This window comes from Pinus tabuliformis, chromosome 1_2, assembly GCF_031772625.1.
Source record: "Pinus tabuliformis cultivar Carrire ecotype Pingquan chromosome 1_2, CPIR1, whole genome shotgun sequence".
Lineage (NCBI taxonomy): Eukaryota > Viridiplantae > Streptophyta > Pinopsida > Pinales > Pinaceae > Pinus > Pinus tabuliformis.
Window position 1 is genome coordinate 1,055,230,942 of NC_142298.1, and position 20,390 is coordinate 1,055,251,331.

Here is a 20,390-nt window from a genome sequence, read left to right on the forward strand (position 1 = left end):
GGTCCAAGTGTCAATGATGTCTTTCATGTCTTGCTCAAGCCATTTTGTCTCACATGGGCACATGTGCATTGTAATGTAACGTCTTGTCAAGTGGAAGTTCAAGTGTCGATAGTTGAATGTAACAGTCATAGAGTAGTTGAAGAGTCATGAGGGTAGATGAATAGTCTCAAAGGGGAATGTCAAGGGTCACCCCACCCTTTGCTATAAATAGTACCTCATAACTCACTGTATAGGCTTTTGGTCAACCAATCTTCGATAGGACTATCTTAGAGAAAGGTTGGATAGTATTGTAATGCACCTTGGCTTCTCCATTGCATAGAGCTAGTATATCTCTTTGGAGGAGAAGGTGGTTGTGGCTATAACGTTCCACTATCGGAACTAGTGGTTGGACATGGATGTATTGAACTTACACTTCTTAATATTACAGAGCCATGACATTTTCATGCATATGTTGTTGTTATAGTCAGACTATTCTAGTTGCTATAGCAATGTATGTTATTTAACTTACACATTTGTGTATGAACTATTTTGTATGCAATTGCATGAATCTTGTTGTAGGCATGTTGTTGTTTTAACCATCACTTTGGATTTCTCACTAACTTTCTTTCCAGCTAGTGATGCATCTTCGCTCATGTGTTCCCTTCCAAGTTGAGTACTATTACAGGTTTCCAAGGGGCACACTCACCTCACCCTCCGTGTGTTAGAACCTCTCATGCACCTTCCTTGACTCACTGCAGCTATCACACCCTTGCTACCAATAGGGACATTTTACTTGCCTCTGTGCGAAACCGCGGTCAAGGCATTACCATATGACCCACTACTGGGAATCCTACACCAAACGGTCTGAGGTCTAATTAGGACTTCTTAACGGGGAGATCCCCTAACATGTTGGCGGGTCTAGCACCATCAATAGGTTCCAACCCTATCCTTCTCAAGGCTCCAACCTTATTTTTAGAGGCTACAACCCCTAAGGCACCAACCCTTTAACGTTTTTAATAAAATGAATAAGTAACTTACATTAATTGCTCCACAAGTCTGTTATGGACTTCCAATTTGTTCACTGAAGAATCTTAACTGTCCAATACTTCACTTGTCAAAGATTCTAAAATTGCTAATGTTTCACTGTCCAAGTATGCTTTCAAGACTCCTAATGCTTCACTGTCCAAATATGCTTCCAACACTCCTAGTGCTTAACTATCCAAGAATTTTCACTTTACTATTTAGAATCATAAATTATTTATTAGTTCATGCCTCCAAACTTATCATTGTTCCAACCTTCAATTCTTCATGGGTTCGTTATTGTCCATATGTTTTAAGTATAAATGATAGGTGACTGTTGATGTGAGATTTATAAAGAACTGTCATAGGTGAACTCCTTGTCATAGGTCTGAAGGTATAAATACTTCACCAAAAACATCAAGCTACAAGATGTCTACTCCTTCTTTACAAAGGTTCTGAACCCTTAGAACAAACATATCCTTTAATTCTAATGAGATCCAAGCCTACAATCCTGGTCCAAAGTTCTGGGCTTCAATCCGAAATAGAAATCTTAGATTTGTTGTAGGTATACTCAGGTCTGAGGTTTATGACTGAGATAGGAAGCTATCTATCCAAGTTTAAATGTCTTCCATGTGTTCAAGCTTCAGGTATCCTCTACTGTCAACAATCCAAACTATCAGCTGATCCAAGTTGTCCAAAAGGGAGTTGTCACAGGTCTGTCCAGGCTTCAGTTCAAAGTTATCACCACAAAAGAATACATCGAAGGTTATGTTGCTCGAACCTAGATCTGAGGCACTGCAATCAATCAGTCTTAAATAAGGGGGCTTGACCCAACAAGTCTGAGGAGGTATTCAATATTTCTAGGCCGAAGTCTTCACAGGTTACCCACTCTTCAGTTTTGACCTTAAACACTGTCTTTTTGGCCTCCTATAGTTAACGGGCCATGAACTTATCTTCTTGTCTTATCCTCTGAATTAATTTTCACTGAATGATGGATGAAAAATGAAGTATTACACTTATATTTATACATATTTTTGATTTGAATGAAGGGACATGTCTTTTGGAGGGAGGCTGACTAGGATAACTGAGCTTAGGTTGGCTAGGGTAGAGAATAAGATATATTATCTTAAAAAATCAATTTCTCTTAGACTACTGGGAGTTAGAGGCTGAGTGAGGTCCCATTGAAAAGAGGAAGAGTCCTCTACAAGGTAGTGGAGGATTCATTGTAACATGATGCCTTCAATATGTTAAAAAATAATTTTCTTTATGACTGTTCAGAAATTTATAGTACAAATGTTGGGGTTTTTAGGATTCTTTATGCATAAGTACATTTGAACTAGGATAAGGGTTATGGAATCGTCATTAGGGCTCCAAGTGTGATCTTCAACAATCATCCATGTCACGACCTTCAATAGTGCTCATATTGACATCAATGACAATTATTGACCAACAATAGTTTGTTGTGGTATTTCAATTGGTAGTGTCAGAGATTCTAAGACCCTAACCTAGATTCCAGTGCCATGGAAAACACAACAAGAAGTATGTGGGACAAGCATTCCCACTTTCATCAACTATTTTTAGCATATGATTATGAATCTCCTTAATATTATTTACAAGTTTAGCGATGACACTATCAGATTTAATTTTGACTCTCTATTGCCATGAATAAATTAAACATGATGATGTGTATCAAGAATATATTTTTCCTCTGAAACACATGTTTTAAATCTAGCTAGCTTCAAACCAAATCTTTTTAAAATTTCCTTGATCAACCCATATGGCACTCCTCTACCATGAGATATTTGATGATGCTTGTTTTCATGAAGCGACACCAATTTATGTGTTAGATCTTTAATAGATTTATCACTTTTGTTGACTAGACTAGAAAATCCCTTCAGGAGTAAAAAATAGTTGTATATATGTAGGATTTAACTTATATTTTGATACAACATTTACTTTCAATAGTCATTCCAGTGAGGATCTACATTTTACAACAACATTCATTGTGTTCAAATATATCTTCACTCTGTAGAATCCATACTCTATGTTATTGGCATGTAGCATAACATATGGAGGGCATGTCCAACAAGCAGTTTGTAGTCACAATGAGAGATTTTGTTCTATTCCAAACCATCAAGAATATGGAGCAGCTACCAATGCATGCAATAGAATGTGCCAATATGAACATAGGAAAATTTAGAGGATGTTCCATGAGTGTTGCATTCAATTGATAACTCCTTCTTGGGTTTATTGCACTAATTAAGAGTAAAACATCTCTTTCATAAATCAATTCTGAAAAGGAATAATTTTCATACTCAAACATAATCTCAATTAGTTAAAATTATAAGACTTTCTAGACATGAGATGATATTTTACAAATACTAAATGCTGATGATCTAAAAATGAGATATTTGACAATTATTAAGGTATTGCAGACTCACGTGCATAGATATGCCTATGTTACTTTGTGCAATGGATTGATAAGATTGCGAAATACATAGACAATGAAGCAGTTAAAGAACATACTAGACAACACACATAAACACAATAAGTTTAATAAGGAGTTCAGCCAACACTCCTGGGCTACATCTCCTAGTCCAGTCTTCAGTGGTGACCTCTCTATTATGTCTTCAAAAATAGAGTTTTACAGCAGTGAGATCAATTTGAGCCTAGCCTCACACAACAGATACAAAACAATAAGGCTTTACTTGGATCCCCCAAGTCTCTCTGAGTACACAGACTCTCCTCACAGACTCTCTGTCTCTGTTTGTTCTGTCTCAGCACTGCTTGTTTCTGTTTCTATCAGTTCTGTGGCTTTAAAGCCAATCGATGTTGTCTATTTGGTCCTCCTTCTCGGGCTCTCTAGCTTCCCGGCCTCTGTCTGCTTAGATCCCCCTCTAGGCATTAGCAATCATTGCTAAATGCTTTCAAGGATGGTGGCCACCTGTTCTGTAACGGAATGGGTCATCAAGCCTTTGAAATCCCTGAAATAACCATTCTCTATTTACACAGAGAAATACATTAAAAAATGTGAAACTCTACCAAATTTCCGTTTATGGGACTTGAAACATTATGAATTCGCCTTATAACTCCTATTGGGTTTGTTTGTATATCGACATCGCATCTCCACCATTGATCTGGGAGATCCATATTCAATGGCTGTGGTTCATTTCGGGCGACTCTTTCGTACGGGGGTTAATTGCCCAATAAGGGTGGTTTTCTCTCTCCTTAGCCTAGACATGTGGCAGCCAGTGTATGGGCTTGGGCAGAGCCTGTCCAAAACCATTTACTGCCTTTGGTCCTCCCGAAATCCTGCTTGTATCATGATTTCCCTTTATATTAAAAAATACATTAAAACATGAAAATCCCGCTCACATCGGACTTGAAATAACATACAATAGCATTAAGAAACCCTTTCGGGTCTGGTTTCATCGCTCGACACTTTGTTCTTTGTATTTTGTATATTTAAAAAATACATGGGAAAAGCCTTATTTCCTGGACCTCAAATTATATTGAATATCATTCATAACACCATTGGGGCCGTATATATATTGCAAGTCACGTATGTATCGGCCCCCGCTCCATGGTGATACAAAAGAGATCTTGGGTATTTCCAAAATCCCCTTTAATGTATAAATTTTGATCCAACGCCTGTGGGTTATGGTCCACAAGTCTCGACGGAAACAACAACGTCTGAATGCTTTTTAAAATAACCACCTTAATATTATCTCAGCTTAGACACTGACCAGTTGGATTTCCTGGATTTATAATCACCATGGCTCGAACAGTTATTCCTTCCTAACGGGCTTCCAAAACCGATTTTCTTAATTCCCCAATTTGCGCTCTCTTCCAGGTAGTATGGTACAAGAGTGCCGCCAAATAGGAAGATAGCTACAGAGTAAAGTGGATATTGTGGAACTGGAACTAAAATCCCATCCTTTTCATCACGAATAATAGTGTTAAGAATCTGCATGACTCCTTTGCTAGCACCATCTGTGAGGAAAATAAGATCTGGTTCACTAGGATACCCATCACGCCTTTCAATAAATTCAGCCACTTCCTTTCGGATACTTGGAAGACCCCGTGAATCATGGTAGGCACCAAGACCACCTGTTGTCCTTAGCAAGATAATGCTTGTCTCTTGCTATTACATCAGCTGGGAACAAAATGTTCACGTTAGGATCCTCCATTAGCATCGGTGCTTGCCACAATGCCATAACCTGACGTGGGAATATCAAAGGCCTTTGACCCAAAGCTTGTGGGTTACCAACATTGGTAAAAATAATATTTTTTTCCTTCCTTGTGAAGCTCCGAGGCGCGCAGATAGAGCTCCCATCTGACAGTATAAGCGACCTTCTTCACATTCTCATTAATATACTCATAATCTAATGGTATGAAATCTCTGATAAAGGGAACTCGTCTTAACTGAGTTCGACTCCATAAATATCGGACTCTGCGGTTCCTCCTTGTTATAACCAGAACTTGTTACGTTACTGTCGTTGCAAATTATATTAATATATCCAAGCCTTTACTTCCGGAATTGCCCAACAACGACTGTATGTACGCAGTCCTTACTACGAACCGTCTACACGCCTAAAACCCAGGATTCTATTCTTTATAACCAACGTATCATCAGTTAACAGGCGCAGCTCTTCCAACGTTTTATGGAAATGATTCAGTGTTTAATATACAACAATATGCAAGCGTATTATAGAGGTCCTATTAATAATAGACTGCAGAGCGCAATTCACACAAAACATCTACAACCTCAATCTAGGCAAGGCAGAGTAAGAGATAAATGCTGGAACAGACAGGTGTAATTATTCATTGCTTCTTAATAAGCCATTCATTCAGGATTCAACTAATCACAAATCAACATATAAAACTAGTGGACTTAAGGAACGCTCCAACTTAGTGCCAATTCCACACCTTTCTCATGAAATCAATAATATATGTGTACATCTGAAACATTGGTTACATAAAAACAAAAGAGACTACTTAAAAACTTGTTCTTACTGGCCAGATATGCAAATCTATGGCCCTTTTACAACTTCCAGAAGGCTCCCAAGGAGAACCCTTCCTCACTCTTCACCCTCACAATTTTTCCTCTATTTTCCTCTCAAAAAAACCCATTCCTATTTACACACTGAACTAATTAAATGCTCAGTCCCCTTAATATCTCCACACTACTAGAATATCTCAACAACCCTATTATCTAGAATCTTATCCCTTCATATCCTTAACCAATTCTCTCCTATCCTCTTAATTAATAAAAGGATATTCACAAAATCCTCACCTTCTCCTATTTTAATAACAAATTAATTAATAAAATATTAAAATTGTCACACCCCTTTTATCACATATTTACAAATGAAAAGATGGTCTTGATGCTCCTGCATCACATGGTGTTGCTTTGATGCGACTATGTGATGCGACTTGTTGCAATCGCATATCGCATGACCACCCGGGCCATTGAAAGCGCTCCATTGTAATCTGCCGATGTGATATGGTAGGTTAACCTCGGTCGTCGATCTGTGCGCTTGATCGATGGTCCTCATTGACCTCGCTGATCGCTATCACAACATTTATATGGTCACCTTTGATAAGCTCCATCTTCCACCACCGATTGCAATTTGCTGATCGGATTTGGACCGTTGATCGGCTACATCCGACGGCTCCTATGCTTTGCTCCTTTAACTGTTGATAAGTCTATTTTTGGTCATTTCCTTATGTTTTTGCCTTCCAATTGTGCAATCCAATTTCTTAACAGGTTCTTATCTTGTGATAGTTTTGAATATTTAAAGAATTAGAGGGTTTTCTAGGATCCATTTGGATCACGCCTTCCCACTGAAAAGGCTTCTGGACCACCAAAAGTTGGTTTTTAAGCATCAATCAAGTGAGGATACAACTTCCTCACTTTTCCAATCTCTATCCATCTTGCACTGCTTATTTTTGAACCCTTGAGTCTGATTCTGAGGTACTCAACATCCCCTCTGCACGTAGTTCTCACCTTCCTGTCTAGAACTGTATCTTCCTGCAACTCATTGAGATATTCAGGCAACAGATCATCAATATAAGGCAACTGACTTTGCTCTTCAGGATCTTCAATCAATGAAGGTTCAAATAGTCTCAAGTTTTATGCACTAACTATTGAATAGATGTGCATGTAAGCTAGAAAATCAAGGCAAAAAGTGTTCTCACCAATTTTCTCAAGTATCTTGAAAGGCCCATACCTTATTAGCTTCATCTTCTTCCCTTCACCTTGCATTCTGTCTTTGCTGATGTACAGCCAGAATTGATCACCAACTTGGAAGGTATGCCCAATTCGATGCTTATCATGCCTTGCCTTGTACTTAGCCTAGCTCTGTTCCAGTTGTTCCTGCACTGCTTGCTGAATTTCTTGGATTTGTTCAATGAACCTGGTTGCTTTGTCCACATCACTATGCCCATCAACTGCTATGTCTTTTTCAAAGACAAAATCCAAGGGAGACCTTGGTATAAAACCAAAACAAGTCTCAAAAGGAGATCTTTGTGTAGAAGAATGCTTGGCATGGTTATAAGAATGTTGCACATAACATAAATGTTCATCCCAAAGCTTGGGATGCTTGCTCAAATAGCCCCTAAGCAACTGGATCACTGTCCTATTGACCACCTCTATTATGCCATCTGTTTGTGGATGAAAGGTTGTGCTCTTCTTCAGTCCGACGTCCATCAATTCCCATAGAATTGACCAAAATTTCCCAACAAATCAAGAATCTCAATCAGATACAATGGAAGTGGGTAACCGAAAATGAACCTAGACATGCTGAAAGAACAACTTCGCTATTTTTTCAGCTATAATCTGCTTGTTACAAGGTATTAAAATACACATTTTGCCGAACCTGTGCACAATAACATATAAATAGTCATTACCTTTTCTAGATTTTGGCAATCCCCCAAAAAAGTCCATGGAAACACTTTCCCAAGAATGAGAAGGAACTAGAAGTGGAGTGGACAAGCTTAGTTTTCTATTGCTGGGCTTGCTTTAAGCACACATGGAACACCCTTTAATATATCTAGAAATTGTTTCATGCATTCTTGGCCAATAATGGAACATTTGCAGCTATGCAACTGTTTTACTTACACCAAAATGAGATGATATTAGAGAAGTATGTGCTTCTTGGATTATGTTAACTCTTTCAGTTTGAGGAATGCATAACTTTCCCAAATGATACAAGAGTTTGTCCTTAACATGATAATCCAATTCTTCTACTTGTTTGCCACGACTTAAAGTTGCCATATACATCTTGAGCATATTGTTCAATGTAGCTTTCATGCAATACTGATTTATCCTTAAGTATAGTAGATGCATTTATGATTGGTCTGGACAACATATCTTCAACTTTATTATGTATTCCTTTCTTATATGTGATGACAAGATGAAACTGCTGTAGAAAACCCATCCACCTATAGTGTCTTGATTGCTGCAATTTAGTTTGTGACTGCAAATATTGAAGTGGTTGATGATCTATATGTACAATTGTTTCTTTGCCCAATAGGTAATGTTTGCACTTTTTCACACTCTGCACTAATGCATACAATTCTGTATCATATGTGGTTGTCTTAGAATGATAACATATGGGTTTATCGTGTTGCATCAACAATGCTCCCATGGCATAATCATTCGCATCTATTTCAATCTCAAATGGTCTTTGAAGATCTAGCAATGCTAGTAGTACTGGTGCTATACTAATCATTTCTTTCAAGGTGTCGAAGGCTTTCTGCTATTTGCCTCCCCATTGAAACACCTTGTTCAATCCTGTTAAAGCATGTAAGGGAGCTGCAATCAAGGAAACGTTAGCAATAAACTTTCTCCAATATTGTGCTGCTCCTAGGAAGCTCCTAACTTCTGTAGTAGAATTGGGTTTAGGCCAGTTCAAAATATCTTCAACCTTAGAGGGATCTATCTTCAATTCACCACCCCCTACAATATGACCCAAATAATTTAAGGATGTTTTGCCAAATTCACATTTTGATTACTTAACATAGAGATTTTCTTTTTTCAAAACATCTAGAGTCTACTTTACACGCTTTAAATGTTCTTCCCATGTTTTATTGAAAACAAGAATGTCATCTAAATATACAATTAAAAAATCATCAATAAAATGCTTGAGTACATCATTCATAAATCTCATGAAAGTGGCAGGAGCATTAGTTAAGCCAAAAGGCATAACTAGCCATTCATACAACCCTTGCTTTGTTTTGAAAGGAGTCTTCCATGCATCTTGCTCTACTACTCTGACCTAATGGTAGCCACTATGCAAGTCCAACTTGGAAAAGTAAAAAACTTCCTTCAACTGATCCAATATATCATCTATGTGAGGAAGAGGATAACGATTCTTGATTGTTATTTTATTCAGTTCTCTGTAATCAATGCACATCCTCCACCAACCATCTTTCTTTCTCACCAACACGATTGGAGATCCACATGGTGATGTGCTTGGTCTTATGAACGCTTTCTCAAGCAGATCTTGTACTTGCTTCTTGATCTCTGCATTCTCTAAAGAGGATAACCTATACATTTCGATGTTAGGAAATGGAGCATCTTGCTGCAAATGAATATCATGTACAATTTCCTTTTTGGGTGGAAAACGTTTAGGTTCTTGAAATAGGATATCATATTTTGAAACAATTTTTTCTAAATTAGCTTTCTGTTTAGCATCACAACCTTCAAATATATTGGTTTTATCAGGGTTCTTTTCCTTTACAACCATTAGTAAGAATTGCTTGCATGAATTTACAATTATTTTCATCTACCCTGAGTTTATGAGAGTGTAATTATTTTTTATTTTATGAGCTCTTACAATATATTCTATTCCATCTTTGGTGAGTTGATACTTACTTTCAACTCTATATAAAATGGATTGTCTATCATACAAGTAAGGACTTCCTAAAGCAATTCCACATATGTCCAACGGAACTTTATCTAAGTCAACCTCATCTACAAATGTTGACCCAATAGAAAAACTAAGTTTACATTGTCTAGTCACTTGTAGCTTTGCTCTATCACATACCCAACCTAATGGATATGACTTCTTGTGAGGTGTGGTTCGTAATCCCAACTTCTTTACAATTGCTTCAGAAATCAAGTTTACTTGTGATCCACTATCAAATAAAGTATCAATATTTTGATGCTTGGAAATAACTCTAATATGAAAAATCTCATGTCTTATCCTCTCATTTTCTTCATTATCAATATATTGTGCAGAATTACTAGTAGATGCTTCAAAATTTTTACCTTTTATACCTGTGGTTGTGATTGTTGTTTCATCCCCTGAGTATGACCCCAAATATTTCTGAATAATAGCAGCAGTCTTCTTCTTCTTACCGTCGAACTTCTTGGGTTCCAACTCCGGATGCAAATACCAACAATGTTCATCTTCATGTCCATCCTTCTTGCAGTGAGTGCATGAAGGTTTTCCTTTCTGTACAACATTCGCCTTCCTCTCTTTCCATTTTTTCTTCTTCTTTTCCTTGATCTTGATTGCAGTGGGTTTTGATGATCCCCCAATCTCTGGGTTCAAATTATTGCCTTTAGACTCTAGATGTGTAGCCTAAACAGATACCTCATCTATGCTAGTAGGGTTAAACATGAGAATGCTATGCCTCAAATAGCTATGAAGACCGCCTATATACTTCAACAAATTTTCAGGTGAGTCTAGAGAAATGCCTGGAATTAAAGCTTTTTTTCTAAATTCTTGGGTATAGCTTTGTACACTTTTCCCCTTTAATTGGCGAAGAGTTTGCCAACTCATCATCACTTGCTACATATAAGCTACTGGATAGAATTGGTTTTTAATGGCAGAAACAAATTCACTCTAGGTAGAAATAATTTTACCATGATTCTTCAAATCAACTTGTGTCTTGCCTTCCCACCACACTAAGGCAGCTCCTCCAAGGTGAAGGCTAGCCAGCTGTATCTTTCTCCTTTCTGAATCGATGTTCTGCACTTTGCAATATACATCAGTCTGTCTAATCCAGTTATCTAGCTTTTCTGCATTTAATTCTCGATCATATATTGGCAAATAAAATTTTACATCTAATTTAATGAAATATGTTTTCTTATTTTTATTTTCAGGGCTAGAAGGAGGAGTTGATGGAGGAGGTTCTTCCCCTTTCCCTTTTCCTTTTGAATGGGAAACTAGAAGAGGTTCCTCTACTCCTTTGCCTGCTTGAGATGCTGAAGGGATTTCCCCTCAGCCTTTCTTAAATTCTCAATACATATCTTCTACCATGGCTCTCATGGTCATGAAACTTTCCATGAACTGAGAGTTTGATTCCAAGGGAATTTCTTTTGCCATTTTCCTCCGAGGATAGACTCTTCCAATTTCTGGGTTAGCCTCAACCAATTCTCCTTCTCCTATTTTGATCTTTGACCTAGTTAGCATTCAACAATCCAGCACAAGCTTGTCTAACCTTAGCAAACCAAAAGCTCTGATACCACTTGATCTAAAAATGAGATCTTTGACAATTATTAAGGTATTATAGACTCATGTGCATGGATATTCCTATGTTACTTTGTGCAATGGATAGATAAGATTGTTAAATACATAGACAATGAAGCAGTTAAAGAACATAATAGACAACACACATAAACACAACAAGTTTAATAAGGGGTTCACCCAAAACTCCTGGGCTATGTCTCCTGGTCTAGCCTTCAGTGGTGACCTCTCTATTATGTCTTTAAAAATAGAGTTTTACAATAGTGAGTTCAATTTGAGTCTCACACAACAAATACAGAACAATAAGACTTTACTTGGATCCCCCAAGTCTCCCTGAGTACACAGAATCTCCTCACTGACCCTCTGTCTCTGTTTTCTCTATCTCAGCACTGCCTATTTCTATTTCTGTCAGTTTTGTGGCTTTAAAGCCAATCGGGACTATCTTTTCAGTCCTCCTTCTCGGGCTCTTTGGCTTCCCAGCCTCTGTCTACTCAGATCCCCCTCTGAGCATTAGCAATCATTACTAAACACTTTCAGGGATGGTGGCCACCTGTTCTGTAACAGAATGGGTCATCGGGCCTTTGAAATCCTTGAAATAACCATTCTCTGTTTACACAGACAAATACATTCAAAACTGTGAAACTCCACCAAATTTCCATTTATGGGACTTGAAACATTATGAATCCGCCTTATAACTCATATCGAGTCCCTCTGTATATCGACATCACATCTCCATCGTTGATTGCGGGATCCAGATCCAACGGATGTGGTTCATTTTGGGCGGCTCTTTCGTACGGGGGTTAACCGCTCAATAAGGGTGGTTTTCTCTCTCCTTATCCTGGACACGTGGCAACTAGTGTATGGGCTCGGGCGAAGCCCGACCAAAACCATTTACCGCCTTTGGTCCTCCCAAAATCCTGCTTGTATCGTGATTTCCCTTTCTATTAAAAAATACATTAAAACATGAAAATCCCGCTCATATCATACTTGAAATAACATACAATAGCATTAACAAACCCTTTTAGGTCTGGTTTCATCGCTCAGCGCTTTGTTCTTTGTATTTCATATATTTAACGAAAATGCAAAATACATGGGAAAAGCCTTGTTTCCCAGACCTCAAAATATATCTAATATTGTTCATAACCCCATCGGTTCTGGATATATATCGCAAGTCATGTATGTATCAGCCCCCGCTCCGTGGTGTTGCTCCGATGCGACTATGCGATGCGACTTGTCTCAATCGCATATCGCATGAGAACCCACGCTATTGAAAGTGCTCTATTGTAATCTGTCGATGCGATATGGTAGGTTAACCTGGGCTGTCGATCTACGCGCTTGATCGATGGTCCTCATTGACCCCGCTGATCGCTATCGCAACATTTATATGGTCGCCTCTGATAAGCTTCTTCTACCACCACCGATTGAAATTTGCCGATCGGATCTGGATTGTTGATCGTCTAGATCTCACAGCTCCTGTGCGTTGCTCCTTTGACCACCGATAAGTCTATTTTTGGCCATTTCCTTGTGTTTTTTCCTCCTGATAATGTAATCCAACTTTTTAATAGGTTCTTCTTTTGCGATAGTTTTGAATGTTTTAAGACTTAGAGGGTTTTCTAGGATCCATTTGGATGAGTTGAAGATTTGAATGTACAATAGATGAAAAGATTACAAGCAAAAGCTAGTTAACCAAGCCATTTCCATAAAAATGGGTTTCATAAAATCTTTGAGAGAGACTTTTTAATGGTTTTGCAAATGCAAGTGATAAAGATGTTTCCAATGTCTTTTATTAAAATAATTATATGAAATGCAATTCCTACCATGACGACGCCATTACCATGATTGCAAACTACCATGAAATGCTCATTAGAATTCAAATTTGGAGATACAATTTAGGCGATGAGGATCAAATAAAAAAAAGGCTAGAATCTTCATTTGTACAATACTAAATCCATACTTGAATATTGCAATACATAACTTGATAGTATGAAACTTCAAGGTGCATGCGTGAAGCAACAATTCTACAAACCCTAATATATTGAGAAGAATCAAAATCAAAATGAAGCAAAGGTGAGCATAGGAAATGTGCCTTGTGAAAACATGAGAAACCATAGCCCTCAATGATAGTTAGCTCATCTAGGATTTAACCAACTCAAGACATAATAATACCTATTAAAACCTTCAAAAGCAAAGGGGGGCCCATAATTTAAGTATATTGGATAAAATGTTTGAGGCGAGGGGTTGTAGTAGCTACAACAAGTTCCTTTGCTTACTTTTTGTTTTTTATAGTGAGTTTTGGACTCCCATTATTGGGTGGAATCACTGTGCTTCTATCACTAATGGTGGAGGTATTGGAGCCTCTAGATTCCCTTGTAGAATTGAGGTCAGATACATAAGTCTCTGGATTCCCTCATGTAATTGATGGTGGATACATAAGTCTCTAGATTCCCTCATATAATTGAGGGTGGATATATAAGTCTCTAGGTTCCCTCATATAATTGAGGGTGGAGACATAAGTCTATGGATTCCCTTGTATAATTGAGGTTGGAGGTGGAGGACCTATGGATTCCCTTGTTTGGATGGTCGGTGGAGGTTGGAGGCCTCTAGATTCCCTATTACAACCTAAGTTTTGGAGAGCTATTGGTTTGATGGAGCAGATGAAGGGTGGAGGTGGTAGAACTATGGATTCCCTATGAAAGGTTGACTACAATAATTCAACTGGAAGGTGGAGGTGGTTGGTCCTCTAGAGTCCCTATTTCAGCTAGTAGCATTGGTTCTATCCCTTGAACAAACCTCCTCAGGCTCTGGAATCTAGCTTGGGGGTGATTAACTACAAGAAAGGGCCAAAATGAAGTCCAATTTGAGTATGGGTGGAGATTTGAAAGCCCAGACTCAGTAACCTAACTCATAATACAAGATATCTATTTACTCAAGCTATTGCACTTTTACTACTATGCATATGTTTAATGTGTGGATTTAATGCCTGTAATGATACTAGTTGAATATGTTCATTTAACGATTATGATGTGATGAAGAGTGTGAATTCCTGTACTATGCTAAAGTTATGTACTATGGATGAGGGATGGTTCATTCCTACAGGATTGATGTATCCTCGTTTACTTATGTTTCATGTGTTATGATTATAGGTCAACACAGGGTTGTTAATTGACTAGATTAATGATTAGGGATATGAATCTAGAATGAAAAATGTATTGAATATGTTTTGAATACCTTCATTGTAGTGGAATTATTCTTGTGTTCATATTGGGTTAATTTGATTTCACTGATTCTATCCAATAGATGTGAGTCAGATGGTTTGAGTCATTCCAATGGGTCTTAGCCAGTTAAGGTAAGTCGATTGGTGTGGGTTGTCTTCGACTGACGTTGCCTGATCATGCTATGTTGATTGGTTGTAGTCGACTAGTTTTATTCCATTGGTTCTATGTCGAGAGATAAGTATATGGCCTAAGTATAAGAGATAGTTGAATCTTTGTGCTTATTTCATTACATTGATGCACACAATTTTCTAGAATGAAATGCTTCTAAATTCCATCATATGCTCTGTGTATGTGAGCTTTGGTGATTTGAAAGGAATGCATATTTATGTTGTGATTGGGTTCTAGTTAAGTTCCTTGTGATTTTTTGAAGTGCACTTAGATGCATAGTTTTGTGTGTTTTCTAGGCATGTTATTGGCCCAAGATTTATTGTTGTCCTAGTGGCACTAGGGGTAGATTATTCATGTGCCTCAAACATATTTTTTTAATAGCATGAAAGCATTGAGCCATGAATTTCACAATAATGGATTTCAAAAAATATATATGAAGTCACAAGTTTCATATCTTGGCACATAGTTGAATCTTGAGTGGTTCCATCCATATAAATGCATAAAGAAACACCAAATCGTTTTCCTGTAAATGACCATAGAATAGGTTGAGAATCACTGTGAAGGTCCCATGCCAGAAAAAAGGTAGACATATAGAGTCTTCGCTTCGATGGTCCGAGAATTGGTGAGCTGAATATAGGTCAGGCTTAGGCGAGGTTAGGGTTGGGGTAGGCTAGGTTGGGGTTGGGGTAATTGGGGTCAGACGCAAGTCAGCCCCATTATCTTAGTCAGGTAGAGTTGTTGATTGAGAGGTTTTCTAGGTTATAGGTCGGGGCTCTGGATGAAAATTACATAATGTTTCTCTTAACGGGTTGACTAATGACTATATGTGAAGAGAGACCTTTCCACGTGAATATTCCATGGTGGAAGTGTTTCCATGCAGGCACCACATAATGTGCTACATGGGTGACATGCGTGGACCACTGCTGACGTGGTAAGGCTTTAATGGACTATCTTAAAATGGTCATATCTTTTGATCTGTAAGTCAGATCGAGATAAAATTTATATCATTGGAAAGGTTTCAATGAGATGAATGCAATGGTGTTGTCTATTTTTGTTGTTGGGGAGTTCAACAATGGTAAAAAAAATTATACCCCATCTCCATAACAGAACATTGGAGGTCAGGTCAACATAAGAAAGGCACCAAAATTGGAGGTCAGGTCAACATCCACGGGAAGGAAGCTTTTATATTAAAGGCACCAAAATTACAGAGCATGTGCACATTGTATACTATCTATTATGCATATCTTGAGAGTACACATTTATATAAGAAAAAGGGGAATATACATCTCGACAATGGTTCAAGAGACCATTCGTAATCTAGGAATGGTAACTAACTTTGCTGATACAATTTTGTCCGATGTAAAATATGGTGCCTAAATAAAGAGGCAACTTAAAAATTTACTCCAATCGGAAATAACTACTTCATCCTCAACAACATAAAGACTGTTATGCACCAAGGAATCTCATGTGTGCTTCAGTTGGTTGCATAACGATCCATGTGATAATTAGACAACATAGCATCCAACTCGAGTTCAGATTGAATCTATCCATAATGATTCAACTAAAAATAAAATTAAATGTATCATCTCCCACAATGGTATGCAAGTGGTTGTGGCATTGTGTACTATGCTTCTCGCCATACGCTAAATCTGGCATTGCTCCTCTCCATGTGGAAGATCTGTGAGTTCTCCCAATATGAACATCATGCCACCTATTTCTTAGCTAATTTATTATTGCATTGTTGGTCCCTTGATTCAAAACATGGCACCCAGTAATAATTGATGGTTCTATGTATGCGATCACTTAAGTTAGCACCCCTTTTATTCCATACATACCTAATATATTAAAACAACTCTTAAAACATCCTTTATTCTAGTCTAAAAGTGATAATAAGATAAATATTAATATCAATCATACCTTGAGATGTTCTATATGCATATACAAGGCTTTATGATAATTTAAGGTGGAAAATGGATGGTTTGATCAAAATAAAGCAAGGTAATTTCTTAGCAAAAAGTCATAATTTCACAGCTCATCAGAAATGTAATTTTCATAAAATAAAATGTAGAAGAATTATGAGCATTTGATGCACGTGTATTACTCCTTGTTGCATTTGTATTGCTAAGGAAATTAGATATGTTTTGTCTCAATCTCCTAGTACAACTACATTTCCCCCCAAATCATTTCTAAGGTTCTTGAATACCATTACCACATATTTCATAGTTGTTCATTCATTGGGTGATTTTTTTTAGAAATAAAACACACTCATAGCAAAGAAGGTATTTCTATACATTATTTTCTTCAAATTCATCTCCATCCACCTCACTAAAAACACTTAAGTCCTTCACTATGTTTTGAAACACTAGCATCACTCGTGCAAGTTTTCTTCTCCAAAAAACATGTCACTATTTGGTTGCTTCCTAGTAAGCGTGTCCAATAACAAAATGTCATAGCTAAGTATATCTACTTTGGTATACAATATCTCACTTAATCCATACTCTGCATTGAAGTTAACCTTCATTAAATTTTACTTGACTAATGTGTAAAAAATTGTTGATGATAAAAAAAAAAAAAACTAATGTTCTAAAATGTTGTATTTGGCATAGTTTATCCCATGGATATTTTCAAAGTAAGCGTTGAAATGTGTTAGTAGGGTTTGCATCAATTAATTTTGAAATATCAAATTCTATTATATGGCCCAACATGTCTTCATACAAAATAACATTATTGGGTTTTAAATAACAATGCATTACTTGAACAAAAGAATCATGATGAAAGTATTCCATGGAATGGGCCACATCTACGATGATATCTATTTTTTTTTCAATGTTAGTTCACATACATCTTCATCATTGTTGTCATCTCTACAAATGCTTCTCCAAGCTTATATTATACATAGATCGGAACACTAATATTTAAAATGGAGGTTGGAACATGAAGTTATGATTCTCACCAGATTTCAATTTTAAACATTTTGTAGAATGTTACATTCTAATTGAGGACTCTTTTCAACCTTGCCTTTTGCAACTAGAAAACTTCCATAGCCACATCTATGCTATCACTCAAAGTTCCTTTATAAATTAACCAAAATTTCGGATTCCTAACAAGTTGGCTTTTGTAACCCATTAATTGCTCCATGAAGCCCCTTATATGAGATCCTTTTTCTACTCTAACTTAATATGTTGCAAGGAATCAACATTTTGCATACATTTATTTCCTTTGCAAATGAATCTAAAAAGTAGACAATGGAGTATAACAACAATAACTCCACTCATTAGCAATAATACTCTTTCACATATGCAAAATAACCTCTTGTTGTTTAAGAGATAGGTAATTGGAATGCTTGTGGTTTGAAAAGATAGGATTTCTAATGGACATGAAAATTGTTTTTTTTGGGAAAAAACCCTCCTTTTGGAATCCCCCAATGAGATTCTTGAAAAATAATTTCAAATATTGAAGCATTTTCAAATTCTTGAGTAAACAAAATTATCCTTAATAGGGAGTTGGAAGAAAGATCTAAGTTCATAAGACTGTAATTTTCCAATTGAATTTGGAATATATCCTAATAAGGTATTTTGAGATAAATTCAATGAACATTCTACTTAGAAATTCGAGAAATGAAATATATGTGATCTACGATTTTGAAATAATAGAATATTTATACCATATTCAACAAACCTCTATCCATTTGAAACTAGAGAGGATAAACTTAGCTATCATCAATCACTAATTTATCAATAGGAGCATAGCATAAAATCCAATTTCCATATCTCTTTGTTTTATCGATAAGATTAACTATCAAAATGAAGTGTTCACTAGAATATAAGAAGCCCTACTAGAAGAAGACAAATATTTGCATTGTCAACAAGAGTCCTTTGAAGACAAGAAGGGTTTAAAGGGTAAGGACATCTCTTAAGCATGTCGCGAACAATTTATGCATATAGAAAATTTATATATGATATAGTTATAATATAACTGAAAAAAATTGAAATTATTGAAATTATAATAATTAATAGTTTCATAATATAAATTTTCACGTCTTTCAACATGATTTTATATCAAAATTGTATACTTAAAAAATACATTTTATATAATACAACATAAAGTTCCATTAGTGACTCACTAATCTTATTTATAAAGAATTTAAAATCATATTTAAAATTAGAATTCAACTTTTAAAATTTGATTGACAATTTAAACAAATTATATACAACTAAAATTTAAATTGATCAAATTAAATGTTTAAAAGAATAAAATTGTTAATGATGTTTCATCATTTTGATTTACATGAAAATTAAAAAAATCACATTTAATTGAGAATTTAACATTTGAACTATTGTTAATGACATAAGCAAGTAACTATGGTTGAATTTAAAATATTAATCCATTCATTTGAGCTCTAAAGATAATGCAATTAATTGCATATGGCTTTTTGTGAGAGAGGATTTTATTTTGTAGATATGAATATTGATAATAATAAATCACATTAAGATATAGATGAATTTCATCTAGTTAATAAAGTGTTATTAAAGCATTTAAGTTTTAGATTAATAATCACAAATAGATAGTAAACGTTAACAAAAGTTTGGTCAAACAATTAAAAATAATATTAAAAGTATAATTAATCTCCAACATAATTCATAAAATCAATTCATTACGCTAAAAAATGTGTTTATAAGTTATAAATGATTTTTTTTATAATTATATCCTTTCATATATAAACAAATAAATAATGGAATTAATTTTTAGAGAATTAAAAAGATTAATATTATGAATGGCTAATAAAATAAACCAATTTACAATTGCAATTCACATAATATTGTGTCACAAAAACATATAATTTTTATTTTGACAACGCTGCCATATAGATATAATACTAATAGAAGTTTACTTCAACAGTTATAAGTTAAAAAAAAATGTCATTATATGAATAATGATGATATAAATACTAATAAAGTTTCCTTCAACAAATATATGTTTAAAAATAAAATAAATGTAACTATATTAATAATGACAATATCTAAATCTTCTCGTATTGCAAGTTTGACAAATTAAAATGAAGAAGAACTATGAGCATTTGATGCATGTGTATCACTCCTTGTTGCATTTGTATTGCTAAGCAAATTAGATATGCTTTGTTGTAATCTCCTAGAAGGAACTACATTTTCCCCCAAATCATTTCTAAGGTTCTCTAATACCATTACTACATCTCTCATAGTTGGCCATTCATTGGGTGAATCTTTCGAACAAACCAAACCAACCCGTATAAGAGAAAAAATGCAATTGAATACATTATTTTCCTCAAATTCATCTCCATCCATCTCCCTAAGAAGGTTGTGGTCAATTACCTCCTTAACTCTGCTTGGAAAGGCTAGATTTACCCACTTGTGCAAGTTTAGGTCTCCAGAAAACATATCATTAGTTGGTCATTTCTTGGTAAGCATTTCCAATAACAAAATGCCATAGCTGTAAATATCTCCTTTGGTAGACACTGGTTCATAGATTCCATACTCTACATTAAAGATAA

At 36.0% G+C, this 20,390-nt stretch overlaps 1 pseudogene; it reads right to left on the reverse strand.

The window, feature by feature from the left end:
* Positions 1-4,557: 4,557 nt before the first annotated feature.
* The window catches only part of LOC149209765 (glutamate--glyoxylate aminotransferase 2 pseudogene), a 33,152-nt pseudogene continuing 17,319 nt past the window's right edge, over positions 4,558-20,390 (reverse strand).